Source organism: Ornithorhynchus anatinus, chromosome 3, assembly GCF_004115215.2.
Source record: "Ornithorhynchus anatinus isolate Pmale09 chromosome 3, mOrnAna1.pri.v4, whole genome shotgun sequence".
Classification (NCBI taxonomy): domain Eukaryota; kingdom Metazoa; phylum Chordata; class Mammalia; order Monotremata; family Ornithorhynchidae; genus Ornithorhynchus; species Ornithorhynchus anatinus.
Genome location: NC_041730.1, coordinates 141,321,515 through 141,348,825, shown reverse-complemented (window position 1 = coordinate 141,348,825; position 27,311 = coordinate 141,321,515). Strand labels below are relative to the sequence as shown.

Sequence of the window (27,311 nt, the reverse complement as noted above, 5' to 3'; positions counted from 1 at the left end):
TGGGCTGAGTAACCGGATGCTTATGGCGCTCACACCCGAGTGCCTGGGTGACCCAGAAAAGGGAGGGGGAATGGAGGGGGGAATCGAGGTAGGGAAGGCTTTCTGAAGTAGGGATAATCGTGTTAGGGCTTTAAAGATGGGGCGAGCGGCGGTCCGTTGGGTACGAAAAGGGAGGGCACCTCAGACCAGAGGGGAGGACCCGAACAAGGGATCGACGGCGAGAGAGACGAGCTCAGGGCACGGTGAGCGCGTTGGCCTCGGGGGAGCCAAGTGTCAGGGCCGGGTGGTGGTGGTGGTGGGAGATGAGTGGGGTTAAGTAGGAGGGGGGAGAGATGATTTGTGTTTTAAATCCAACGATACGAAATTTCGGTGTGATGCAGAGGCAGATGGGAAGCCGTCGGAGGCTCCCGAGGAGTGGGAAGATGTGCGGGGCGCTCTCTTTTTTTTTAAAAAAAAAAAAAAAAGATCCGGGGAGCAGCGTGACCTACCGGAAGGAGCCTGGGCCCGGGAGCCGGAGGACCCGGTTTCTCCTCCTAGCCCTGCCACTTGCCTGTTTCGTTACCCTTGGGCAAGTTACAACTTCTCTGTGCCTCCGTCGGGTCAGCTGGGAAATGGAGCTTGAGACTCGGAGCCCCTTGTGGGACACGGATTGGGTCCAACCTGATTAGCTTGTGTCTACCCCGGGGCTTAGTACGGCGCTCGGCACGTAGTAAGCGCTTCGCAGACAGTATTAAAAGAAATAAGGACTGGAGAGGGGAGAGACGGGAGGCGGGGAAGTCAGTGAGGAGGCCGATGCGTAGTTCAAGTGGACCAGGATCGGCGCTCGGTGGCAGTTTGGATGGAGAGGAGGAATCTGGAGATCGGCCCATCGATGACATTTATTTTTTATGGTATTTAAGTGCCTAGGGTGCATCAGATACTGTTCGGAGGTTACGTGTTAATTAGGTCGAATACAGTCCCTGCCCCTCGTGGGGCTCACAGTCAGAGTAGAGGGAGAAAGGGGATTTAACGCCCATTTTACAACTGAGGGAACTGAAGCCCAGCAAAGTCAAGTGTCTTGCTCCGGCTTACACGGCAAGCGAATCGGCGGAGCCGAGATCAGAGCCCAAGTCCCGAGGGCGGGCTGAATATCGAGGGCTCACAGGGTACGGAGCCGAGTGCGTAGGTGACGCAGAAGGGAGGGGGACGAGGGGAAAGGTGGGGTTGGTTGGGGAAGGTCTTCTGGAGGAGATGTGATGTTAATAAGGCTTTGAAGGGTAGGAGGGCGAGGGCCTGTCGGATGTCGAGGGGGAGGGAGACGGATGAGATGGAGGCGCAGAGGGCAAGGTGGCGCCGGGGGAGTGAAACGTGCGGGCCGGAGAGCAGCCGGGCGAGGCGGGAGGGGGCGAGGTGGCCGAGCGCTTTAAAGCCGACGGGGAGGAGCTTCCGTCCGACGTGGAGGTGGACGGGCGACCGTTGGAGATTTTTTGAAGAGTGGGGAAAGACGGACCCAACAGGCTTGTGGTAAAATGATCCGGGCGGCGGAGTGAAGCGTGGACCGGAGTAGGAAGAGGCGGGAGTCCGGGAGATCGGCGAGGAGGCCGATGCAGTAAGTCAAGTCTCGAGCGGAGAGGTCCCTGGATCCCCTTGTGTAGCATTTGGATGGAGCGGAAAGTGGTGCTGTGAAGGTACCTTCGGCGGGATCGGGCGACGTCGGATACGTGGGTCGGATGGGAGAGATGAGTCGGATAATGCCGAGCGTTACGCTAATGAGGAGCGGCGTAGCCCAATAATCATAATTGTGGTATTTGTTAAGCGCTTACCGCGTGCCAGGCGCTCTACTGAGTCCTGGGGTGGATGTGAGCAAATCGGGTTGGACGCGGTCCCTGTCCCCCGTGGGGCTCACGGTCTCCATCTCTAGTTTTCAGACGAGGTAACTGAGGCACAGTGAAGCGAAGCGACTTGTCCGAGGTCACACAGCAGGCAAGTGACGGAGCTGAGATTGGGACCCGAGTCCTTCTGACTCCCAGGCCCATGCGCTCTCCACTAGGCCACGTAGTGTAAAGAGTCGGGGGACCTGGGTTCCAATCTTGGCTGTGCCAATTGCTTGCTCTGTGACCGTGGGTAAATAACTTCTCTGTCCCTCGGTTTCCTCAACTAAACGATGGGGATTACTCCCCACCACTCCCTCCTACTTAGACTGTGAGCCCCAAGTGGGACCAGGACTCTGTCCAACCCGACTGTCTTGTGTCTATCCCAGTGCTTAGAACAGTGCCGGACACATAGTAAGCGCTTAACAGATACAATACTAGATGGTTACAGGTTGGCGAGACAGGGAGGATCATGGTGCTGCCTGCAGTGATGGGAAAGTCACGTACAGGACTGGGTTTGGGTGGGAAGATGAGTTCAGGTTCGGACACGGTAAGTGTGAGATGTCGTCGGTGGGTCGTCCCGAGTAGAGATGACTTTAAGTCTTGAGGAGGTGCAAAACTGCAGAGAAGGAGAGAGATCAGGCAGGGCTGGAGAGGGGGATTTGGAAATCACCCGCAGAGAGGCGGTAGTCGAAGCCCCGGGAGCAAATGAGTTCTCCAAGGGAGTGGGTGGAGATGGAGAAGAGAAGGGGACCCAGAACTGAGCCTTGAGGGACTCCCACAGGTAGAGGGCGGGAGGCGGAAGAGGAGCCCGAGAGAGAGAGAGAGAGACGGAATGAGCGGCCGGAGAGGTGGCAGAGGAACCTGGACGGGAAATCGAAACCGAGAGGTGGAAGACGGCGGCCCGATATCCGGATTTCCCTCTGCGGCCGGTGCCCGGGAGTGAAGGAAGCGGACCGTGGCGGTGAGCCGAGGCTGCGGGTCGGCGGTGTGGGATCGGGGAAGGGATAGGGGAGCGAGAGCGTTCCATCAGTCGATTGTATTTATTGAGCTCTTCACCCTGCGCAGAGCACTTAGGAAGCGCTTGGGAGGGAACACGGAACAGAGTCGGTAGACAAGTTCCCTGCCCACGATGAACTTACGGTCTGGGGGGGGGGCGGGGAGTCAGGCATTAATAGAAACGTGACGGATCTGGACATAAATGTGGTGAACCCGAGGGAGGGGAGAGTAAAAGGAGCAAATGGGGACAATGCAGAAGGGAGTGGGAAAAGAGGAAATGAGGGCTTTAGTCGGGCAAGGCCTTGAGTTCAGTAGAAGCTGGTGTCGAGGGCGTCAATTTGGTCGTCAAGGGAAGGCGGTTTGAGCGTGGAGACTAAACGGGGCCTGATGAGGAGGAAACTGGATGGGGTCAAAATATCAGAGGCCTCTGATGGGGGAAAAGGGGCAGACCTGCAGGGGACGGGCTGAGTGAAAGAGAAGGCGGCTCCCCGAGCTCCTCCTCCTTCGCAGACGCACAGCTCTTCCCACCTTCGAAGCCCTCCTGCAGTCACATCTCCCGGAGGCCTTCCTGAGTTCATTCCAGTCTCCCCTACCTAGATCCCACTTCCTCGCCGCCTAAGGGCTCTCGGCCTCCGGGAGCACTTTGGTACGAATCTTACACGCGCCCTTCCCCTCCCCCGGCTCCCGTGACTCAAGCCCAAAGTCTCCTACCCACCATCCCCCGTCCTCTCTTTTTCCCTCTTCCCTTCTGTCTGAGATTTCTTCTAGTTTTTGTCTCCCCCTCTAGACTGTAGGATCTTTGAGGCGAGGACCCTGCCCGGTAACTATGTAATATTCTGCCGGATGCTCTAGTACAGTGCTCTGCCTATAGTGGGTGCTCAGTAAGTACTCCTGACTGACTGACCGGTTGGTTGATTGGAATGAAGGAGGAGCCTCAGGCCCATGAACCTGCACGGAGGAGTTGCTTCTGGTGCCGGTGGCTTGGGCGGTTTCGGTCCCTCCCTCTCATCCCTGCCCGCCAGGGCCCCGACCGTGACCGAAGGGTAGGTGGGCCACACAGTGTGAATGGCCCGTGGGGACTTCGGCCCCGGCGGCCAGCCCCTGACGGAATCGGGGCGAGAACCCAGGTTTCCCGATTCCAGCTCCGGTCTCTTTCCGCTGAACCCTGCAGGAGCAGGGCCCGGGAGAAGCCCACGGCTTCAAGACCCCGTCCCGGCCCTCCAGGAGCTTCCAGTCGAGTGGGGGTGAGGGGGAGACAGTCAGACAAAAATGATGGACAGACAGCAGGGGCAGGAGAAAGGACCAGTTTAGAAGAGAATGGGTCAGGAGGAAATAGTGCGATTAATAATTGGGGGCACGTGAATTTGTGAGTAGCGGCCTGGCCTTGGTGGAAAGAGCCCGGGCCTGGGAGTCAGAGGCCCCGGGTTCTAATCCCGCCCCGCCACTTGTCTGTTGTATGGCCTTGGGCAAGTCACTTAACTGCTCTGTGCCTTAGTTACCTCGTCTGTAAAACGGGGATTAAGACCTGTGAGCCCCGTGTGGGACGCGGATTGGGTCCAACCCGATTCTCTCGTATCTCGCCCAGTGCTTAGTTCAGTGCCCGGCACGGAGCGCTAAACAAATGCCATCGGGACAAACGCAGCGCATCTGGGAATAAAGAAGTAGGTGCCCAAGGTGGCCGTTGGGTTGCTGTGACTCGAAGTGTAGGGATTTAATCGGGAAGCCTTCCTGGAGGAAGTAGGTGCTCCGCCCCAGCCTGGCACGTACCCGAACCGGCTTCCACCCCTTGGCACTGAATTTTTGGGCCCCTCTTCTTGTGCGTGACGATGCGTGGGCGTGCCAGGCGGAGCCTTCGGGGCCCCACCTTCCCCGATCCCCACCGGGACCCCGTGATGGGGGGGTGGGACTGGCGGGGTGAGCAGGCTGGAGAACGGGGAGCTGGGGTCCTGAGCCGGAGGGTAGGAGGAGGAGCCCCAAAGGGCTCCACCCACAGACGTGGACGTGCACACCTTGTTTCCCCGAATCTTGGGGTCCACCCTGCCTTTGGTGGGCACGTCCCACCCGATCAGGAACCGGCGAGCGAATGCCTTCCCCTGCTCCGCGAAGGGGACCCGGTGAGGCAAAGCCGGTGGGGGGCAGGGGGAGGCGGGAGGGAGAAGGGCAGAAAATTGCCACCTGTTGGAAGGCTTGATGGATTGATCGATCGATTGATTGATGGGGACCAGATTGGGACCCGCCAGTTGTCGGTTCCATGCCTTTGGCCTCACCCCGGCATCTCCTCTGTCAGTCAGCCAAGGCATTTACTCCATGCACAGTCCTGCACTGAACATTTAGGGATGTTCACTGGAAGCGTGAGACTTTTTTTTTCTTATGGTATGCGTTAAGTGCTTCCTACGTGCCGGGCACTGCGCTAAGCGCTGGGGGAGATCCGAGCTAATCGGGCTGCAGCCCGTGTGGGGCTCACAGTCTTACTCCCTATTTTACCGATGAGGGAACCGAGGCCCAGAGAATTGAAGTGACTGGTCCCGGGTCACCCAGCGGGCGCGCGGCAGAGCTGGGATTAGAACCCAGGTCCTCTGACCCCCGGCCACGGGCTCTTTCCACTAGGCCACGCTGCTTCCTTGCCCTCGGAGGGCTCGTGCCCTAATGGGGAGACAGACGGACCGGAGCGGTTTACAAGTCTTGGGAGTAAGGAGGAAGAACGGCGGCCAGAGCAGCAGCGCGTAGGAGGAGAGAGCTGGCCGGAAAACTGACCGAGCACCCAAGGGTGCCGAAGGGCCGCCTCGGGTCCTAGCTGTCCCTCGGGGCCGCGGCCTCCTCCGCCCGGGCCGGACTCGCCACTCTCGGCCTCGTTCTTCCCCGACCGTTTTCACCGAGGGAGGGGCGTGCTCCTAGAAACCGCCTGCGGCCAGAGCGGTGCCCTCGGCAGCCTTGAATCTGCGAGATCGTAAACTCCTCTGTCTTCTCCTGCCGCTGTGGTACCGTCCCAGCTGCTCAGTACGGTATTCTGCACACAGGCGCTCGGGAAATGTTGTCGATTGAGGCTCTGCCTCCACAGTGGCCAGAGGCGAGCAAATGTGAGCGTGTGATAGCCCCTCGGCTCCGTCCTGCCTTCAGCATTTCACGGTCAGTCGATCAGTTGTACTTCCTGAGCGCTTACGCTGTACTATAGTGCTTGGGAGGGTGCGCCGTAGCAGAGCTGGTCTCCGCGTTCTCTGTCCACAGTGAGCTGACAGTCTAGAGGGGGAGCCAGACTTCGTATGAAAAAATGATGGCTAGGGCGATGAGTGCTGTGAGGCTGGAGGTGGTGAATAAAGAGTGCAAATCCGAGGTCACGGGTGATGCAGAAGGGAGTGGGGGAAGAGGAAATGAGGGCTCAGTCAGGGAGGTCCTCTGGGAGGAGACGTGCTTTTAATAAGGCTTTGAAGGTGCGAAGAGTGCTCATCTGTTGGATGTGAAGGGGGAGGGAATTCCGGGGCAGAGGCAGGACAGGGGCGAGGGGTTTGGTGGTGAGGTAAACAAGATCGAGCACCCCAGCGCGTAGGTTGGCCGTGGAGGAGCGGAGTGTGCGGGCCGGGTCGTAGTAGGAGAGCGGGGAGGTAAGGTAGGAGCGGGCTGGGTGCTCCGGTGCTTTAAAGCAGATGGTGAGGAGTTTCCGTTCGATGCAGGGGTTGATCCTTTCTTCCTCCCTTCTCTCTCTCTTCCTCCCTTCTCTCTTTCTTCCTCCCTTCAATCTTTCCACCGCCCACCCCGCACGCTCCGCTCCTCCGCCGCCCGCCTCCTCGCCGTCCCCCGGTCTCGCCCGTCCCGCCGTCGACCCCCGGGCCGCGTCCTCCCTCGGTCCCGAATGCCCTCCCTCCTCACCTCCGACAATCTGCTTCTCTTCCCCCCTTCAAATCCCTACTTAGGGCTCACCTCCTCCAAGAGGCCTTCCCAGACCGAGCTCCCCCCTTTTTCCCTCTGCTCCCTCTACCCCCCCCTTCACCTCTGCGCAGCTAAACCCCCTTCTCTCCCCTTTCCCTCTCCCCCTCTCCCGTCCCACCCCCTCGGCACTGTACTCGTCCGCTGGACTGTATATATCTTCATCACCCTATTTATTTTGTTTATTTGGTTTAATGAGATGTACATCACCCCGATTCTATTTAGTTGCCATTGTTTCTATGAGATGTTCTTCCCCTCGACTCTATTTATCGCCATCGTTCTCGTCTGCCCGTCTCCCCCGATCAGACCGTGAGCCCGTCAGAGGGCAGGGACCGTCTCTATCTGTTGCCGACTTGTACATTCCAAACGCTTAGTACGGTGCTCTGCGCATAATAAGCGCTCAATAAATACTATAAATACTATTGAATGAATGATGGGCGACCCCCGGAGGGTCTCGAGCGGGGAAGAACAACCTGAAGGGCTTTGTGCTCGGGGAGGGGGCGTCTTCTAAAATCATCGATCTTAAATTTATTTTTTTTCCAGCACATGTAGTGATTCTCATGGGGGAAGAAAGTTTTTTCCTCTTTCGGAAGTACCGTCATTTTATCCATTGCTAAATTAATATTGGTCTGTGTGGTTGGTAGCATTTATTAGTGAACCTCAAGCAGAAAATAATACTGGGACAATCAGCCAACTTTTTTGTTAGAACGGCCTCGTCCTGTCTTCCTAAAGACTTGTTGATCTTCTCCCGGTTGGTTTTCTTGTTACGGTCCCATACTTCTTTTGCGAACCGAAACGCTTTACCCGCTAGCAACCTTGGGGCAGTGCGGTGGATGGTCTCCGTTTGCCAACGGAGAAAGAGGGCAGGGAAGAAAATGCCTCGTGCGGCGCGACCGAGCCTGCCGCCGGCCACGGCGAGGTTCGGCTCCCAGAGCCCGACTCTGTCTCTTCCGTTGGTCCTGTGGCCACGGGGGCCCCCCGCCCCCAGTCCGGTCGTTCCTCCGGGGCCCGGGGAGAACCGGGCAGCCACCCGCGGGCGGCACGGGGGCCGGGGAACCGTCTGCTGCCGGGGTCCTGGCCCGAGGCCCCGCTGGCCCCGCGTGGGGGAGCGGGACGGCCGCCTCCCGGGGCCGAGCGGCCGGCTGTCCCCTGCACTCCCCTCCTTACGTGGTGCCAAGTCTCGAGCTCGCTGGTGGGCTGCGCTTCCAGGCTGGATGCCCCGCTCAGCTTCTCACTGGCATTTGGCCAACAGAGAAATGGATGGAAGCTGATGATAATGATGTTGCTATTTGTTAAGAGCTTACTATGTGCAGAGCGCCGTTCTAAGCGCCGGGGTAGATAGAGGGTAGTCAGGTTGTCCCCCGTGAGGCTCACGGTCTTAATCCCCATCTTCCCGATGAGGTCACTGAGGCCCAGAGAAGTCAAGTGACTCGCCCACAGTCACGCTGCTGACAAGTGGCCGATCCGGGATTCGAACCCACGACCTCTGATTCCCAAGCCCGGCCTCTTTCCGCTGAGCCCCGCAAGCTGCCACCGCCCATCCAAAGCAGCCTCTTGGCGGCAGACTGGGGAACTCGCCTGTTGAACAGAAATCAAGTTCGTTGACCGTAACCCTGGATTTTTGGTCATTTTCGAGGCTGTCAGACTTTAATAGTCAATCAGTGGTATTTATTGAGTGCTTACTTTGTGCAGAACACTGTACTAAGCACTTGGGAGCATACAATGCAGCAGAGTTGGCAGAAGTGTTCCCTGCCCACAACAAGCTTACAGTCTAGACGAATTGGTGTAATTCTCCCCCCCGGGAATTACCAAATGGTGGCCGGACAAGCAGATCTTGCGCGTCCCCTGGGCCGTGGTCAGGAAGAGGACCGAGCCTCACGGCGGGATTCGTTCGGCGCTTGCCACGTGCCACGAGGAGAAATCGCAATCTTCGGGAGGGGCACGGTCCCCTGTCCCGCGGCGGCCCCACAGTCTAAGGTAGAGGGAGGTCAGGTGTTGAATCCCCACCTTAGACATGAAGGAACCGAGGCACGGGGCCGTTGTGCGACGACGTGCCCGGGGTCCCACGGGGGACAGAGACTACACCGGCGCTGATGTTGTCGCCGATGCTTCGGATGGGCCTGTCGTCTCCTCCGCGGCCCCTGACCCCCGTCCCCGTCTCCTGTCGTTTCGCTTCACTGAGGTCTTGCCAGCCCCCCTCGCCTTCTGTTGGGGCGACCGTTCGGCCAGCCCGCCACCATGGCCGTTCCCTCCGTGCCACCCTCCCGTTAGACTTGGGGTGCTACGATCACGCTCGCGTCTTCACGCGTGTGTGTCTGTCTGTGGGTGGAAATTGCCGCCTCTCTTCCCCAAGTGGCCTCGAGAAGAAAATGTCAAATCTTAAGAATCAGAAAACCCGAATTTCCGGTAGCCGACTCGTTGCGTGGGCCAAAATGGCGAGTCGGTCGGTTGGATTTTCCAGCTGGATGGCGTGAAGTGTTGGTGCGCCTCATTAGAGGAGGCGGAGGGGCGGAGGGGTTGGCCCGCCCTTGGGCTGACGGGGCAGGCAATGAACGAAGAAATAGATCTGCAGCCGAGCCCCACGGGGGCCGACGGGGTAGCCCGAATGGGGCTCTGCGCACCTCAGATCGGTCGGTCGAGGGTATTTAGTGAGCACTTACTATGTGCAGAGCACTGTACTGAGGTCGCGGATGCCCAGGAAAGGTGATCGTCCGATGGAAGGACGGCTAGCTTGACAGAATATTATTGAGGGAGAAGCAGCCGGCTTAGAAGTGGGTCAAACGCCAGAGGAGTCGGAGACGGCAGCGGGCTTCTGGGGCAGGAAGAACGGCGGTGGCGTTGAAAGCGATGGGGACGTGGGATGGTCCACCCGCGAAGGGCAGTGAGCGGCCGCGGGGTTTCCTGGGGTTCGGCCCTCCCTGGGGCATAGTACGGTGCCGTGGGTGCGGGAGAGGCTGAGCGGCTCCCGTGGAGAATGGTGAAATGAGAAGCTGGGGGACCCCACTCAGGGTCGGGGCTGTGGGGGCGACTGCCGTCCGCGGGAGACCCCGCTCTGGGGGACCGTCATCGAGTCACTCGATTCTGCACTGACACGTGTTGTTGGAAAGGGGCTCCCCAATCCTGCCTGGGGCAGAATTGACTCTCTGTGTGCGGGTCTGTCCCCGTAAGAAAGATAAATGTGCGTATATTCGCTTTCCGAAGAGCTGCTGCTGAGTAGTCATCGATAGCCTGAATAATAATAATGATAATAATGTTGGCATTTAAGCGCTTACTATGTGCGGAGCACTGTTCTAAGCGCTGGGGTAGATACAGGGTAATCAGGTTGTCCCACGTGAGGCTCACAGTTAATCCCCCTTTTACAGAGGAGGGAACCGAGGCAAAGAGAAGTGAAGTGACTTGCCCACAGTCACGCAGCTGACCGGTGGCAGAGGTGGGGTTCGAACCCACGACCTCCGGCTCCCAAGCCCGGCCTCTTTCCACCGAGCCACGCTGCTTCTCTATGTGCGTATATTCTCTTTCCAAAGAGCTGCTGCCGAGTAGTCGTCGACAGCCTGAAGATACGGAGGAATCTCTGAAAATAAGCCCTGTTGTTGATTTTGGAGGAGGTTCTGTTAGCTGAACGTTGAAAATAATTTTGACTGAAATTTTCTGGCTAGGGCAGACTGGAAAACCAGAAAGTGTGGGAAATGGAAAAAAGAAAATCCCCCTGGAGGGAAGATGATACTGATATTAAAACAGGGATGGTGGGATTTGTCCAGCAGTTGGCTGTGCGTCCGGCACTGTACCGAGCGGGATCGTCAGGTTGGAATCGGCGCTCGGCTCGTACCCGGCTCGCAGTGGGAAGGAGAACTGGTCTCCAGTCCCCGTTTCACGATGAGGAGACTGAGGCCTAGGGAAGTCGAGTGACCTGCCCGAGGTCACCCAGCGGGCAGGCGACGGAATGGGGATCCGTTCGCCTGCCTGACGAACCTCGGTCCGGGGAGCGCGGGGCGAGGCGGGAGCGCCGCAGAGAAGCGGCACGGACTGCTGGAAAGAGCACCGGCCCGGAGGTCACGGGACCTGGGTTCTAATCTCAGCTTCATCACTCGTCTGCCGTGTGACCTTGGGCGGAGCGCCTTACCTCTCTGGGCCTGTGCGAGCCCCTTCTGGGCCCGATTATCATATATCTACGCCAGAGCTTAGGACGCCGCTGGGCGTCTAGTAAGCCCTTAACAAGTGGCACAGTTGTTATTATTAGAACGCAGGTCCTCTGACTCCCGTGCCCTTTCCGCTCGGCCCCTCTGCTTCTCGGCGGTGCCCCGCCGCGCCCTACCTCACCCCGCGCTCCCCGTGCCGAGGTGTTGGCGGCCTCGTGTGGAGTTCCCGCGGTGACGGTTGGCAGCGCGTTGGCACGGTGGCACCTCAGAGCTGCTCCTGTGGGTCCCCCCGCCCTGTAACCCTGGTCCCGGAGGGCGGCCGCCGCCCACCCCTCCGCCCCCGGGACGCGATCGCTCGCTCTATCTGCGCCGGCCAGAGCACGGGAGCGGGCTTTGGCTGATAGCTCCTCCGTGCCAGTCGGCTTGGCCGGCAGTCGGGGCGTGGGGCAAGAGGGTCTCTGCCTCCCCTGAATTACCACGGGCCTCGGGCCCCCTCGGCCCGTGCTGTCGGCCTCGCTCCCTCCGCTGCTCTCGTAGCGGCAGGGCGCTGGGGAGGGTGGGGGACCGTGCCGTGGGCATGAGAGGTGGCCTCGGCGTGGGAGGGAGCTGGGAGGTGTGGGCCCTGCTCGCTCCCCTCGTGGCTCAGTCGATTAATCACCGAGCGTATCGGGGGCAGGGAATGCGACGATGCAACCCTCTTGTGTCGCCTGCACGCAGTAAGTGCTCGGTAGATACTCCGGGCTCGTCGCTCGCTCGCTTGCGTGCGTAGCGCTGTTCCGAGGGGCTGGGAGAGTCCAAAAATAACAGGGTCGACAGGCACCTTCCCTGCCTGCAAGGAGCTTACGGTCTAGAGGGGGAGGCGGACATGGCAAGAGATTGTGGCTCTGGACTCAAGTGCCGTGGGGCTGAGGGTGGGCTGAATAAAGGGGAGGGATCCCAGCCGCCCCGGGGTCTCGGGCTCCGTGACAAGAGGACGCTTGTGCCGCATTCCACTCCCACACTTTCGGGATGACTCGTTAACGTTCTGTGGCTTTCGGGTCCCGTCCCCTTCAGCTGGATAGAGGCGCGGGAAGTCGGTCTGAAGGTCACGGCAGTTGCACAGGCAGCTACTTGAAAGTTGGGGAGGAGCCACGGGGAAAATGACGTCAGCCCGTCTTCCCCGGCTCTCTTGGGCCGAAAGTCGTTCATCGTTACGACGACGACGACGATGGAGGAGACGGAAGGCGGCGGAGGGGCCTCCGAAGAGCCCCGTCGGAGCCCCGCGGCGGCGCGTGTCCCCGCGACGGCCCCCTCGGTGCCACCTGCGTCTCACCACCCGCCGCGGCTCTGGACGCCTCCCTCCCACCCACCCGATTACCCGATGCGGATCGATTTCTCCCTCCCCACCGTGGCTCTCCCCCCCTCAGCAAGACCGTCAGCTCCTCAGAGCCAGGGATCATGTCTGCTAACGTTGGTTCATTCGTTCAGTCCTATTTATTGAGCGCTTACTGCACGCAGAGCACTGTACTCAGCGCTTGGGAGACTATAAGAGACCAAGAAACAGAAACAGTCCCTGCCCACGATGAGCTTACGGTGTAGAGGCAGCATGAGACGCAGCGTGGCCCAGTGGCTAGAGCCCGGGCCTGGGGGGTCGGAAAGTCGTGGGTTCTAATCCCGGCTCCGCCACTTGTCTGCCGTGTGACCGCGGGCAAGTCACCTCACTTCTCCGGGCCTCAGTTCCCTCATCTGGAAAATGGTTATTGAGATTGTGAGCCCCACGTGGGACAGGGACCGTGTCCAGCTCGATTTGCTCGGATCCACCCCGGCGCTTCGTACCAGCGCCTGGCACATAGTAAGCGCTTAGCGAGTCCCATCATTTTAATTCATTTAGAGGGAGAGACAGACATTAACGTAAATCAGTAACAGATATGTACGTAAGTACCGTGGGCCCGGGAATTGGGGATGAATGAAGGGAGCAGGTCAGGGTGACGGAGAAGGGAGAGGGAGAAGAGGAAAGGCGGGCTTAGGCGGGGAAGGCCTCTTGGAGGAGTCGCTGTGCCTTCAGTAAGGCTTTGAAGAGGGAGAGAGTCACCGTCTGCCGGATTTGAGGAGGGAGGGCGTTCCGGGCCAGAGGTAGGATGTGGGCGAGAGGTCGGCGGCGAGATCGAGGTACAGTGAGGAGGTTGGTATTAGAGGAGGAAAATGTAGGCTGGGCTGGGTTGTAGTAGGAGAGTAGCGAGGCGAGGTAGGAGGGGGCAAGGGGATCGACTGCCCTTTAACCGATAGCGGGGTTTTTGTTCTGTGCGGAAATGGATGGGTAACCATCGGAGTTTCTTGAACGTGTCTGTAGAAGAATGATCCGGGCAGCAGAGTGAAATGTGGACTGGACTGGGGAGAGACGGGACTCTGGGAGGTCAACTGTTGTACTCTCCTCAACACCAGGTACCGTGCTGAGCATAGGGTAGACTTTCAGCTCCTTGAGGGCAGGGAGCGTATCTGCTAACCCTACTGAACTCTCCCAAAGGCTTAGCACAGTGCTCAGCCCAAAGTTGACCGCCAGGTATGGGAAGGTGCGTGGCCTAGTGGAAAGAGCTCTAGCTTGGGAGTCAGAGCAGTTTTCGAGCTGCCCGGAGGCAACAGGCCAGACCCCGAGGAATCCATTCTGACCAAAGGAAACGACAGGTAGATTACGTGTGGAAAATATGCTATTTCATCTTCCCGAAAGTCCTTCATTCCAAAATACATCTTCTCCTTTTCCTCCCAAACATCTGCTGACCACAGAATTTCACTCACTTTAAAATTACAGCACTCAGCTTGTGACATTTCATAAAGCTTTGACTAGTTTATGCGATTTGGGCCAGTTTGACAGCAGATGTACTGGATTCCGTCTTAAGGTGAAAAGGCCATAGAGCTGCTTAAAATAATAATTATTATGGAATTTATTAAGTAATTTACTATTTGCCAAGCACTGCTCCAAACTCTGGGGGTAGATACAAGGTAACTAGGTGGGACACAGTCCCTGTCCCACAAAGGGCTCACAGTCTAAGTCGGAGGGAGTAGGATTTAATCTCCGTTTTACAGTTGAAGGGACTGAGGCAGAGAATTGAAGTGGCTTGCCCAAGGTCACACAGCAGACGAGCGGCCGAGCAGGGGTTAGAAACCAGGTTCTTTGACTCCCAGGCCCGGTATCTTTCCACTAGGCCGCACTGCTTGGAAGGGCGACAGTCCTGCCCTGGCCCTCGTGAGTCGCCCAAATGCTCGTCACTCCGCTTGCCGCGGCCTTGCTCACCTTCTTCCGACAGTCGCGGACGTTCTTTAGGCTCCTCGGATCGTGAGAGAGCTAAAACCCGGTAGTTGGTTCTTTGTAAAGCGTTTCCATTGGTTTCATTTGGCGTTCACCAACAGAAAAGAAATTAATGCCGCCGGCCTCTCCGGCAGCCCCTCCCCTGGCCTGAAGGGCCTAAATGATCTATGGGGGCCGGGTGAAGGTCGCTGCTTCTCTTGCAGCTGTTTTCCCTATATTTCTGGGTGGCGAGAGAGGGCGAGGTCCGTGATAATAATAGTACTAATAATAACAACAGTGATAATTGTGGTATTTCAGCGCTACTTGGGTGCCAAGCATTGTACTGGTATATGCAGATGGGACACGGTCCCTCTCTGACGTGGGACTCGTAGGGAAGGGAAGGAGAATGGCTACTAAACCCCCATTTTACAGATGAGGCAAGTGGGGCCCACAGAACTGAAGTGACTTCTCTGAGGTCCCACAGCAGCAAAGTGGTGGAGCTGGGGCGCCTAGGTCCAAGCTGTTTACGTTAGGCCACGCTGGTTCTCTAAAAAGATCTCAACCTCTCTCCCGATCCCTCTCCTCCACCCAACTTTTCCATCAGGGTTGAAAAGACCCTCCCCCTCCCCGTTTCCAACACCCACGACCTTGGCACGACCCTTCCGACTCTCACGTCCAGCCTGCTGCCGAATCCAGGCCGCCTTTTTATCCACCCCATTTCCTGGTTCCGCCCTTTCCCTTCCATCCGAACAGCCACCACCCAGGTCGGGGAACCTGTCGTATCCCGGCTAAGCACCTGAGTCGGCCTCCTCGCCAGTCTCCTCGCCTACAGTCTCCCGTCTCCGGTCCTTATTGCACTCCGCTGCCCGGATCGTCTTTCTCCGGCGCGGTTCGGTCACTCGGATTTATCGAGCGCTTACTCTGTGCAGAGAACCGCGCCAAGCACTTGGGAGAGGACGGTATACCGACATAACGTCTCTCTGCCTCTCAGTAACTTCTGGTGATCGGCTGTTCCTTTCCGCATCCACCAGAAATCCCCGACCGTTGGCTCCAAGGCCGATCACCAGGTGTTCTTCGTCCCCTCTACTTAATAATAATGGCGTTTGTTAAGCACTTATTATGTGCCAGGCACTGTACTGAACACTGGGTAGATATAAGCAAATTGTGCTGGACACAGTCCCGGTCCCACGCGGGGCTCACGGTCTCAATCCCCTTTTTACAGATGAGGTAACTGAGGCCCAGAGAAGCGAAGTAACTTGTCCGAGGACACACGGCAGACAGGTGGCGGAGCCGGGATTAGAACCCGTGACCTTCTGACTCCCAGTACTGTGCGCTATCCACTACACCACCCTACTCGTATTTATCCACTCTCTCCTCCCCCTGCACCCCACCCTACCGCTTCCATCTTCACAAAGCCTTGTTCTGGACTCCCCCATCCTTCCTTCTGTCTCGAACACCCTCCCGTTTCAGATTGGCCAGACAGATTGGCTCTCCCCCTCTTTGAAACCCCTCTGAAACCCACCTCGATCATTCATTCATTCATTCATTCGTTGTCGGACGTATTGAGCGCTTACTGTGTGCAGAGCACTGTACGGAGCACTTGGAAAGTACAATTCAGCAATAAAGAGAGAAAATCCCTGCCCGCACGGGGCTAACGGTGTAGAAGACAGACATCAAAATAAGTACACGGGCATCAGTAGAAATAGAATTATAGATATGTACACATCAAAACAAGTAAACGGGCATCAATATAAATGAATAGAATTATGGATATGTACATATATACACAAGTGCTGTGGGGCGAGGAGAGGGGGGTAGAGCAAAGGGAGCGAATCGGGGTGATGAGGAGGGAAGGGGGAGCTGAGGAAAAGGGGGCTTAATCTGGGAAGGGCTCTTGGAGGAGGTGAGCCTTCGGTAGGGCTTTGAAGGGGGGGAAGTGTGATTGTTTGGCAGATTTGAGGAGGGAGGGTGTTCCGGGCCAGAGGTAGGACGTGGGACAGGCGAGAACGAGGCCCAGTGAGGAGGTTAGCTGTCGAGGAGCGGAGTGTGCCTGCTGGGATGTAGAAGGAGGGAAGGGAGGTGAGTTAATAGGGGCAAAGCGATGGAGAGCTTTGAAGCCAATAGTGAGGGATTTTTGTTTGATACGGAGCCCGATGATGATGGTTAAGCGTTTACTGTGTGCCAAGCTTTGTTCTAAGCACTGGGGTAGATACAAGCTAATCAGGTGGGGCTCACAGTCTTAACCCCCATTTTACAGATGAGGTAACCGAGGCACAGAGAAGGGAAGTGATTTGCCCAAAGTCACCCAGCTGATAAGTGGCGGAGCCGGGATTAGAACCCACGACCTCTGACTCCCGAGCCGGGGCTCTTTCCACCGAGCCTCGCTGCTTCTCTCGATAGGCTACCGCTGGAGATTTTTGAGGAGGGGGATGACGTGCCCTGAACGTTTCCGTAGACGGATAATCGGGGCGGAGGTGTGAAGCGTGGACTGAAGCGGGGAGAGGCAGAAGGTTGGGAGGCGAGAAAGGAGGTTGTTGCAGTCATCCAGTCGGGATAGGATGAGAGATGGTACCAACGTGGTAGGCGGTTGGGATGGAGAGGAAAGGGTGGATCTTGGCGAGATCTTGCCCTCCGCTACCCGCTCCTCCCAGGAGCCTTCCTCTCTCTATTCTCACCTGGGCACCTTTGCGCTCGGTGCTCCCCATTGCACTTCCGTGCAAATCACTTTACTCACTGTACCGTCGGACCACTTGTCATTCCTGGCGGTAAATTCTTACATTTTGTGTCCTAAAGCCTCTTGAAGGCAAGGATCGTGTCGTCGGCATCGTCTTCTGTCGTTCTCCAATCCCCTGGTGGCGGTGCTCCGCTCCCAGTCTGGTACCGGATAAGTAGCCCAGATGGAGGAGGAGGAGGAGCAGGAGGCTGAGCCTCACGGGTCCCTCGTGGTGCTCGTTAGGAGCGCTCGATCACTGCTGTTTATCGAATGCCATCTGCGAGTGGAGCGCCGCACTTGCCCTCGGGAGAGTCTGTTAGAATCAGTAGATATGATCCCTGCCTTCATGCCATCGGTCGACCCGGTCCCTGCCCTCGAGGAGCTTCCAGTCTGCTGCGTGCAGGGCACCGAACTGAGCGGCCGGGGGAGTACGGCAGAGTTGGTGGAGTCGGATGGGGCCCCCCGCAGCCGGCGGCGGGATGTTTCCCTCCGGTCCCCCGAGCGGCGGCCCGCCACGCGCCGTCCGCCGCCGGCCCTGGGTTGGAGGGTCGGAGCGCGCTCCCGCCCACGGCGCCGTCCGAAGAATCGCTCGTGCGCCCCTGGGTCGCGTCGGCCGAGGGACGCGGCCCCCCGGCCGAGACCTACCCTCCCCGGAGAGCCACCGCAACCCGGAACGGGGGGACCGGCCTCCCTTTCCCATAGCCGGGCCCGCCCGTCTCGGTTCCCCACCGATCTTTCTCTGGGTTCTGCGGCCCGTTCGGTCTGGCCCGGGCGCGGCGGGTGCAAAGGTTCGGGAAAGCCCCGAGGTGGAGGAAGGGGGCCGAGCACAGACGCGGGGAGTCGGGCCGCCGACGGACTCTTCCCCCGGCGCGGCGCGTTTGCCAAGAAGGTGGAGCAGACCCGCGTTCAGGAGGCTGACCGGTCCGGCTCCCCGGGCCGGAGGCCTTCCTGCTCACCAGACAGTTATCAATCGATCAATCAGTGGAATTTATTGAGCGCTTGCTATGTGCAGAGCACTGTACTGAGCAGATGGGAGAGTACAATAGAATTAGCAGGCAGCTTCCCCCTCCGTAGCGGGCTGACAGTCTAGACGGGGAGACGGACGTTAATATGAGTAAATAATTTATAACATAGAATTTCAAGGTGTGTACGCTAAGGGCTCAGGGGTTGGGGGTGGAGTGAATATCACGTCTCCAGAGGTCACAGATCCAAGTGCGTAGATGACGCAGAAGGGAGAGCGAGCTGGGGAAAAGAGGGTTTAATAGGGGACGATGTGACGATAATGATGATTTGAAAGTAGAGGGAGTGGTGGTCTGGCAGATATGGGAGGGGAGGGAGTTTCAAGCTATGGGGAGTTCCGGGACGGGGGAGATCGGGGCCCAGTGGGTAAACTGGGACTAGAGGAGCGGAGTGTCTGGGTCGGGCTGGGGTAGGGGATTAGTGAGGTGGAGTGGGAGGGGGCAAGACGACTGAGCGTTTACAAGCCACCCCCGTCCCAAAGCCGGGCACCCAGGCTTGGGATCGGCCGATCGATAAATGGTAAATCAGGGCGGGCGGATGATGCAGAGGCTGCCCGGCTGGATGTGGAAGCACGTGACGGAGATGACACACCGCCCGGGGAGAAGCCGTCGGGTTCACTGGAATGTGCCCATTGTTTACCACTGCTTTCCTCGGGCAGAGCGGGGTGAGGGCGCGGCCCCCGCTCGAGTCACGCCGAGCGAGCTCGGCGTGCCTTTCCCATGCTTCCGACACTGTTCGGTTTTCTTGGGCGACGTCAAAGCCGCGCTTTAGGATTCTGGCCCGAGTCGCACTGAGTCATCTCGGGCTAGCGCCCAGACGGCGCGTGTGGCCCAGCGCCGGGGGCCGCCGCCCGGGAGCGCGGAGGAGCCGGTGTCCGGGGGTGACGGGAGGGTGAGCGCGGAGCGGAACCCGGACGGGACGCCGGCGGCCGCGGCCGAGAGGCCGGCGGCGGCCGTGCCCGTCTCCTCCGTTTCCTGCTCCGGCTCCTCGGGGAAGCCGGAACCCCGGGGTCGGCCAGACGTCCCATCTTTCCGGTTCGGGAGAACCCGGACCTGGGTCGCGCTTCCCCAGAGCGCGCCGAGGGGCGAATCCGACTCCGACCCTGCACTTGCTTCTTGTCCTTGTACATTTCTAGCAGTCTTATTTTTATCAGGAATAATTCAGTTCCTGTAATAGAGCTAGATGATTTCATCTTTCACTCCCACTTTGTCTTAAAAATATATTCAAGGGGAGAAGCTCCCCTGGCCACCCTGTTATCCGGTGTGTGTTTTTTATTTTATGCATATATATATATATATATATATATATATATACATACACGTAGGGGGAGGGAGGCGCGCGCAGACGAAGGGGGATGGGGTGTCCTGGCGTTCGGCGAGCCCGCTGACGGATGGCGTCCCGTCATACTGAGCCCTCGCCCTTTCAGCCGTCACGCTCGGTCTCCTTAAATCCCGTCAGATTTTCCCTCGCCACGTTTCCCAGGTCCGCCCCTTCCTTGCTCTCCAGAAGGCCGCCCCTCCGATCCCCACTCTATCCTGATCCTCCCCGGCCTCTCTATCGCGATGGCGTTGGACACGGTGGACCACCCACTTCTGGAAACGTCGGTCTTGGTATTTCTGAAGCGGCGCGGCTCAGTGGAACGAGCCCGGGCTCGGGAGTCGGAGGTCACGGGGTCGAATCCCGGCTCTGCCACTCGTCAGCTGTGTGACCGTGGGCACCTTCCTTCACTTCCCTGTGCCTCGGTGACCTCATCTGGAAAATGGGGGTGAAGACCGTGAGCCTCACGTGGGAACAACCTGATGACTCGGTATCTCCTCCGGCGCTTAGAAGAGTGCTCTGCACATAGTAAGCGCTTCACAAGTACCATCATTATTATTATTATTATTATTATTATTACTTCTCGGCTGGTTCTCCTGTGGCCTCTTTGGCTAGTCCTCCTCGGTCTTTTTCCCTGGCTGGTTCCCTGCCTTCCACCCCACCTCATCTGCAGATGTTCCTTAAGTCCCCGTTCCGTAGGACCCCTCTCACTGTGCGCTCTGTCTCTCTTTCTCTCAGAGCTCAGCCCCTCCACCGCCCCAGGGTTTTGGACAGCACTCTGCAGGCGCTTAATAAATCCTGCGTTTGGACCCAACCTCCCCCAGAGTGCAGATGGTTCCCTAAATTGACCTCGCTCTCCCCGGCTTCTCTTCTGCTACCTCGCGTTGCCTCCTGCCTCTGTCGGCACTTGAAGCCCATCTTTCCTCCCAAGCCCTCTCTTCCTCCTCCTCCTCCTCCTCCTCCTCCTCCTCCTAAGGAGGTTTCCCCTCCCGGTTGACCCTGTCTGTCGAGGCCCCGGGAAGCCTCGGCCTCCTCCTAGAGAAGCAGCGTGGCTCAGTGGAAAGAGCGGGGGCTTAGGAGTCCGAGGTCGTGGGTTCTAATCCCGACTCCGCCGCTTGACAGCTGTGTGACCTGGGGCAAGCCACTTCACTTCTCTGTGCCTCAGTTCCCTCATCTGGAAAATGGGGATGAAGGCTGTGAGCCCCCCGTGGAACGACCTGACCACCTTGTATCCTCCCTAGCGCTTAGAACCGTTCTCAGCACATAGTAAGCGCTCAACAAATACCACCGTCATTATTATTCTCCGAAGGTGTCTCTCTCCAGTCGGGCCTCAAATCCTTCCGTTTTTTTTTTTTTCTCCACAACGTCGGTGGGATTCCGGCCCCTCCCCTCCACCCAAATGGGCCGCCACGCCGTCCCCCGTGCTCGTCGTGCCCCGGCTTTTGGAGGGGCCCAGCGAGAAGCACCGTGGCTCAGTGGAAAGGGCCCGGGCTTGGGAGTCTGAGGTCATGGGTTCGAATCCCAGCTCCGCCACTTGTCAGCCGTGTGACTGTGGGCAGGTCACTTGACTTCTCTGGGCCTCAGTGACCTCCTCTGTAAAATGGGGATGGAGACCGTGAGCCTCACGTGGGACCACCTGACGACCCTGTATCTACCCCAGCGCTTAGAACGGTGCTCTGCACATAGTAAACGCTTAACAAATACCAACAGTATTATTCTCCTCCCAGGACTCCCAGGCTCCAGCCCCTCCTCGCTGCAGCCCATTCTTTACCCTGCTGGCCGGACCTGTGTTTCCAAAGGTTGCTCTGCGTCGGGCTGCCCGCTCCTCGGGAGCCTTTAACGGCTGCCCCGTTCCTCTTGGTATCAAGCAGAAACGCTGATCTGAGCACTGGGTAGAGAATAATAATAATGTCGGTATTTGTTAAGCGCTTCCTATGTGCAGGGCACTGTTCTGAGCGCTGGGGGAGATACAGGGTAATCACATCCCACATGAGGCTCACAGTCTTCCTCCCCATTTTCCAGATGAGGTCACTGAGGCTCCGAGATGTGAAGTGACTTGCCCAACGTCACCCAGCTGACGGGTGGCGGAGCCGGGATTAGAACCCACGACCTCTGGCTCCTAAGCCCGGGCTCTTGCCACTGAGCCACGCGAAGAAGGGTGGTCTAGTGAATAGAGCGTGGGCCTGGGAGTCTGAAGGACCTGCGTTCTCGTCCCGGTTCTGCCTCTCGTCTCTCTGTGTGACCTTGGGCAAGTCATTTTCTCTGTGCCTCAGCTACCTCAGTGGTGAAATGGGGATCGATACAGTGAGCTCCATGCGGGACAGGGACTGTATCCAACCTGGTTTGCTTGTATCCACCCCAGCGCTTAGTATAGTGCCGGGCACACAGTAAGCGCTTAACACATGCCCTGATTATTATTGTTTGTATTATTTTTGTTGTTATTATACATGGTAATAATCAAGTCCCACACGAGGCTTACGGTCTTAGTAGGAGGGAGAACGGGTGTTGAATCCCTATTTTGCAGGTGATGGAAGTGAGGCACAGAGAAGTTAATTCACTTGTCCAAGCTCACACAGCATACAGGTGATGGAGCTGAGGATTAGAATAATAATAGTAATACTGTCGGTATTTGTTAAGCGCTTACTATGTGCACAGCACCGTTCTCAGCGCTGGGGTAGATACAGGGTCATCAGGTTGTCCCACTCCAGGGTAATCACGTCCCACAGGAGGCTCCCAGTCTCAATCCCCGTTTTCCAGATGAGGGAACTGAGGCCCAGAGAAGTGAAGTGACGTGGCCACAGTCGCCCAGCCGACAAGTGGCCGATCAGGGATTCGAACCCATGACCTCTGACTCCCGAGCCCGGGCTCCTTCCACTGAGCCACGAACCCAGGTCCTTCTGACTCCCGGGCCCGTGCTCTATCCAGTTGGTCACTTAGCTTCTCGCTTGACTTGTCATATCCTCCCAGTCGCCACCTCAACACTTACGCACGTCTGCCGGTAACACTTGTTTGTGTCTGTGTGTGTGTATACAGCCTCTTGTAGTCTACAATTTAAGCACTTACTCATCTGTATTTGCATCTTTCTTCTGCTGTCTTCCTCCTGTGGGTAAGTCGTTTTGTGTTCCCCTTTAGGGACCCGAGAGCAGGGATGTGTCTCCGAGCTCTGTTACAGTAATATAATAATAGTCGTGGTCTTTCTTAAGCCCTTACTGTGTGTAAGGCTACTCTGTGCTTGCGCTGGGGTCGGTACGAGTTAGTCCCCTCGGACGGCCCCAGCTTCACGTGGGAGTCTTGAGGGGAGAGAGAACGGGGATCAAACCCCCATCTGACGGAGTGGATAGAGCCCAGGCCTGGGAGTCGGAAGGTCCTGGGTTCCAATCCCGGCTCTGCCTCTTCTCTGCTTGTGATCTTGGTCAAGTCGCTTCACTTCTCTGGGCCGCGGTTCCCTCTTTTGTAAAATGGGGATCGAGACTGCGATAGAGACTGTGTCCAACCCGATTTCTTTGTATTCATTCATTCATTCAGTAGTATTTATTGAGTGCTTACTATGTGCAGAGCACTGTACTAAGCGCTTGGAATGTACAAATCGGCAACAGATAGAGACAGTCCCTGCCCTCTGACGGGCTTACGGTCTAATCGGGGGAGACAGACAAGAACAATAGCAATAAATAGAATCAGGGGGAAGAACATCTCATTAACAAAATAAATAAGTGTATGAAGTTATATACAGTTGAGCGGACGAGTACAGTGCTGAGGGGAGGGGAAGGGAGAGGGGGAGGAGCAGAGGGAAAGGGGGGAGAAGAGGGCTTAGCTGTGGAGAGGCGAAGAGGTGGGGGGGTGGGAGAGGGAGCAGAGGGAAAAGGGGAGCTCGGTCTGGGAAGGCCTCTCGGAGGAGGTGAGTTTTAAGTAGGGTTTCGAAGAGGGGAAGAGAATCAGTTTGGCGGAGGTGAGGGGGGAGGGCGTTCCGGGACCGCGGGAGGACGCGGCCCGGGGGTCGACGGCGGGACGGGCGAGACCGAGGGACGGCGAGGAGGCGGGCGGCGGAGGAGCGGAGCGTGCGGGGTGGGCGGTGGAAAGAGAGAAGGGAGGAGAGGTAGGAAGGGGCGAGGTGACGGAGAGCCTCGAAGCCTAGAGTGAGAAGTTTTTGTTTTGTGCAGAGGTCGATGGGCAACCACTGGAGGTTTTTAAGAAGGGGAGTGGCACGCCCAGAGCGTCTCTGCGGGAAGATGAGCCGGGCGGCGGAGTGAAGAATAGACCGGAGCGGGGAGAGAGAGGAGGAAGGGAGATCGGAGAGCAGGCCGACACAGTAGTCTAGCCGGGATATAACGAGAGCCCATAACGGTAAGATAGCCTTTTGGGTGGAGAGGAAAGGGCGGATCTTGGCGATATTATAAAGGTGAGACCGGCGGGTCTCGGTGACGGATCGGACGTGTGGGGTGAACGAGAGAGCCGAGTCAAAGATGACACCGAGGTCATGGGCCCGAGAGACGGGAAGGACGGTCGTACCGTCCACGGTGATAGGGAAGACAGGGAGATGACGGGGCTTGGGAGGGAAGATGAGGAGCTCAGTTTTGGTCATGTTGAGTATTAGGTGGCGGGCAGACATCCAGGTGGAGACGTCCCGTAGGCGGGAGGAGATGCGAGCCCGAGGGGAGGGGGAGAGGACGGGGCGGAGATGTAGATCTGCGTGTCATCTGCGTAGAGATGATAGTCGAAGCCGCGAGAGCGGATGAGTTCACCGAGGGAGTGAGTGTAGATGGAGAACAGAAGAGGGCCTAGAACCGACCCTTGAGGAACCCCAACAGTTAGAGGATGGGAGGGGCAGGAGGAGCCCGCGAAGGAGACCGAGAATGACCGGCCAGAGAGATGAGAGGAGAACCGGGAGAGGACGGAGTCCCCGAAGCCGAGGTGAGATAAGGCGTGGAGGAGGAGGGGATGGTCGACGGTGTCAAAGGCAGCTGAGAGGTCGAGGAGGATCAGAATAGAGTAGGAGCCATCGGATCTGGCAAGAAGGAGGTCACGGGTGACCTTTGAGAGAGCAGTCTCGGTAGAGCGGATGGGACGGAAGCCAGATCGGAGGGGGTCGGGAGAGAATGGGAGTTAAGGAATTCTAAGCAGCGAGTGTAGACGACTCGTTCTAGGAGCTTGGGAAGGAAGGGTAGTAGGGAGATAGGGCGATAACTGGAGGGGGAAGTGGGGTCGAGAGCGGGTTTTTTTAGGATGGGGGAGACGTGGGCATGTTTGAAGGCAGCGGGGAAGGAGCCATTGGAGATTGAGTGGTTAAAGATAGAAGTTAAGGAGGGGAGGAGGGCAGGGGAGATGGTTTTTATAAAGTGAGTGGGAATGGGGTCCGAGGCACAGGTGGAGGGGGTGGCACTTGAGGAGGGAGGAGATCTCCTCTGAGGATACTGCAGGGAAGGATGGGAAGGTAGGGGAGAGGGTTGCGGTGGGGGGAGGCAGGATGGGGAGGGGTGACTTTGGGGAGCTCAGATCTGATCGTGTTAATTTTTGTGATGAGGTAGGTAGCCAGATCATTGGGGGTGAGGGATGGGGGAAGGGGAGGAACAGAGAGCCTAAGGAGGGAATTAAAGGTCCGGAACAATCGGCGGGGGTGACGGGCGTGGGTGTCGATGAGTGAGGAGAAGTTGTTTTGCCTGGCGGAGGAGAAAGCAGAGTTAAGGCGGGAAAGGATAAATTTGAAACGGATAAGGTCGGTCTGGTGCTCGAACCTTCCCCGGGAGCGCTCGGCAGCTCCAGCATAGGAGCGTAGGAGGCGGACAGAGGCGTTGACCCAGGGCTGTGGATTAATGGAGCGAGGGCGGCGGAGGGAGAGGGGACCGAGAGAGTTGAGATGAGTAGAGAGGGTGGAGTTGAGAGCGGTGACCTGATCGTCGAGAGTGGGAAGAGAGGACGGGGGGCAAGGTGAGGAGAGATGCTTTTGGAGAGGTGGATGGATCAAGAGAGCGGAGGTCTCTGTGGGGGAGTAGCAAAGATTTGCAGGGGGAGGGAGTGTGAGAGATGAGGCAGGTGAGAAGGTTATGGTCTGAGAGAGGGATTTCAGAGTTTGTATCCACCCCAGCTCTTGGTAGGGTGCCCGGCACCGAGTAAGCGCTCTGCAAATACCATAATAATTATTGTTGTTATGAGGAAACGGAGAAGTTGGTGTCCAAGGTCACGCAGCCGACAGGTGGCAGAGCCGGAATTGGAACTCAGGTCCTCTGACTTCAGACCTGGGCTCTTTCCGCTAGGCCCCGCTGCCCCCTACCTCTGTGCTCCGCACAGAGAAGGAGCTCAGTACATTCTCTTAGAAAGGTGCAGACGGGCGTGATGAAAGAGCGGGAGCGTCTTTTTATGTTATCGGTGAGGTGGATGTAGTCGGGTCATTGGGGTCGGAGGAAGTAACCCTGGCTGTCGCGCTTAGCGAGCACACGCCGTTTGCCGTTCTCCCACCTTTTAGGAGCTTTTCGCCTCCGCCCCCTCCGTTGCAGTCCTTCGGGGCAGTTGTGGGTGCTGTCCGTCAGCTGACGCCCCTCGCCATCTTGGCAGGAATTTTCCCCCGGTCACGTTGCCTCTCTGTCGTGGCCGGGGCCCGCGCTCGGTCACGGTGGTCAAGTGGTCTGGCCTTTTGAGGCCTGCGTGAGGACATCAGCTGGGTGCTTTCTTGGGACTCTGGCAGGTTTGGGAGAGTAAAGGTGACCTGATTCTCCCACCTCTGCTAAAAGGAGACGAGAGAAGCTGGAATCACGTGGGCCCTTTCTTGCCGCCCACCCCCCGCCCACGTCCTGCCTCTGGCCTGGAACTCCCTCCCCACGGCTCCTACTGGCAGACGATCACTCTTTCTCCCTTCAAAGCCTTATTAAAATCACATCTTCCCCCAAGAGGCCTTCCCTGACGAAGCCCTCGTTTTCCCCACTTCCTCTCCCTCCCCCGTCGCCTACGCTTTTGGATTTTTACCCTTCGGGCCCTTTTAGAATCGCCCCACCCTCAGCCCCACGGCCTTATGTGCATCAGCCAACATGTATTTTAATGTCTGCCTCCCCCTCTACGTGTGTAGGCTCCTTGTGGGAAGGGGAGCGTGTCTACCCAGCCCTGATGTACGGTACCCTCCCAAGCACTTAGTACAGAGCTCTGCACACATTAAGTGCTCAATAAATACCATTGATCGATTTATAGATCGATAATAATTATGGTATTTGTATAGCGCTTACTCAGTGCCAAGCGCCATTCTAAGCGCTGGGGTGGATACGGGGTATTCAGGTCGTCCCACGTGGGGCTCACAGTCTTCGTCCCCATTTTACGGATGAGGGAACTGAGGCCCAGAGAAGTGCAGTGATTTGCCCAGGGTCACACAGCAGACAGGTGGCGGAGCTGGGATTAATAATAATGTTGGTATTTGTTGAGCGCTCACTATGTGCAGAGCACTGTTCTAAGCGCTGGGGTAGATACAGGGTCATCAGGTTGTCCCACGTGAGGCTCACAGTCCTAATCCCCATTTTACAGATGAGGGAACAGGCCCAGAGAAGTGAAGTGACTTGCCCACAGTCACACAGCTGACAAGTGGCGGAGGCGGGATTCGGACCCATGACCTCCTGACTCCCAGGCCCGGGCTCTCGCCACTGAGCCACGTTGCACCTCTGATCTTCGGTGCTCCCGGGAACTGCAGACTGCAAACGAGCCCGGGCCTAGTTCTGTGATGGGGACCGGCTGCCGAGAGGGAGAGGGGCTCACTCGCGGTCCCGCTTACCGTGTCGCGCGTCCCCGTGGGACCCGGGAGCAAGGGGGATAAGAGGGGCTTATGGGATTAACAAACCGAGCTGGGAACCGGCTAGGCTGCGATGAAGTTTTTAATAGAAACACATATCCCCGACGTGGCCCGAGTGTCGGGTTGGCTTCCGGCCGTCGTTCCTCGCTCTGTTTTCCTCATGACTTTTCTGGTTCAGGATAAACTTTGAAAGTACTGAGGCCCGACTTCTCGTGCGGGTTGCGGGCTCGGGAAGTCCAGCCAGACCTCGAGGTGGGTCTCGATTCCGACTCCGTCGTTCCAAGCCCGCTCCCGCCTCCCCGCCCCGGCATTTTCAGGCTAGCGCCGGGGG

General features: G+C 57.8%; 1 protein-coding gene across 1 annotated transcript in view; it reads left to right on the top strand.

Annotated features, from left to right (window-relative positions):
• The first annotated feature begins 2,642 nt into the window (after nt 1-2,642).
• Nucleotides 2,643-27,311, top strand: part of ZRANB1 (zinc finger RANBP2-type containing 1) — a 59,410-nt gene continuing 34,741 nt past the window's right edge. Inside the window, 1 exon segment of the mRNA XM_029059447.2 lies at nt 2,643-2,814. The gene's annotated coding sequence lies outside the window, so the exon portion shown is untranslated.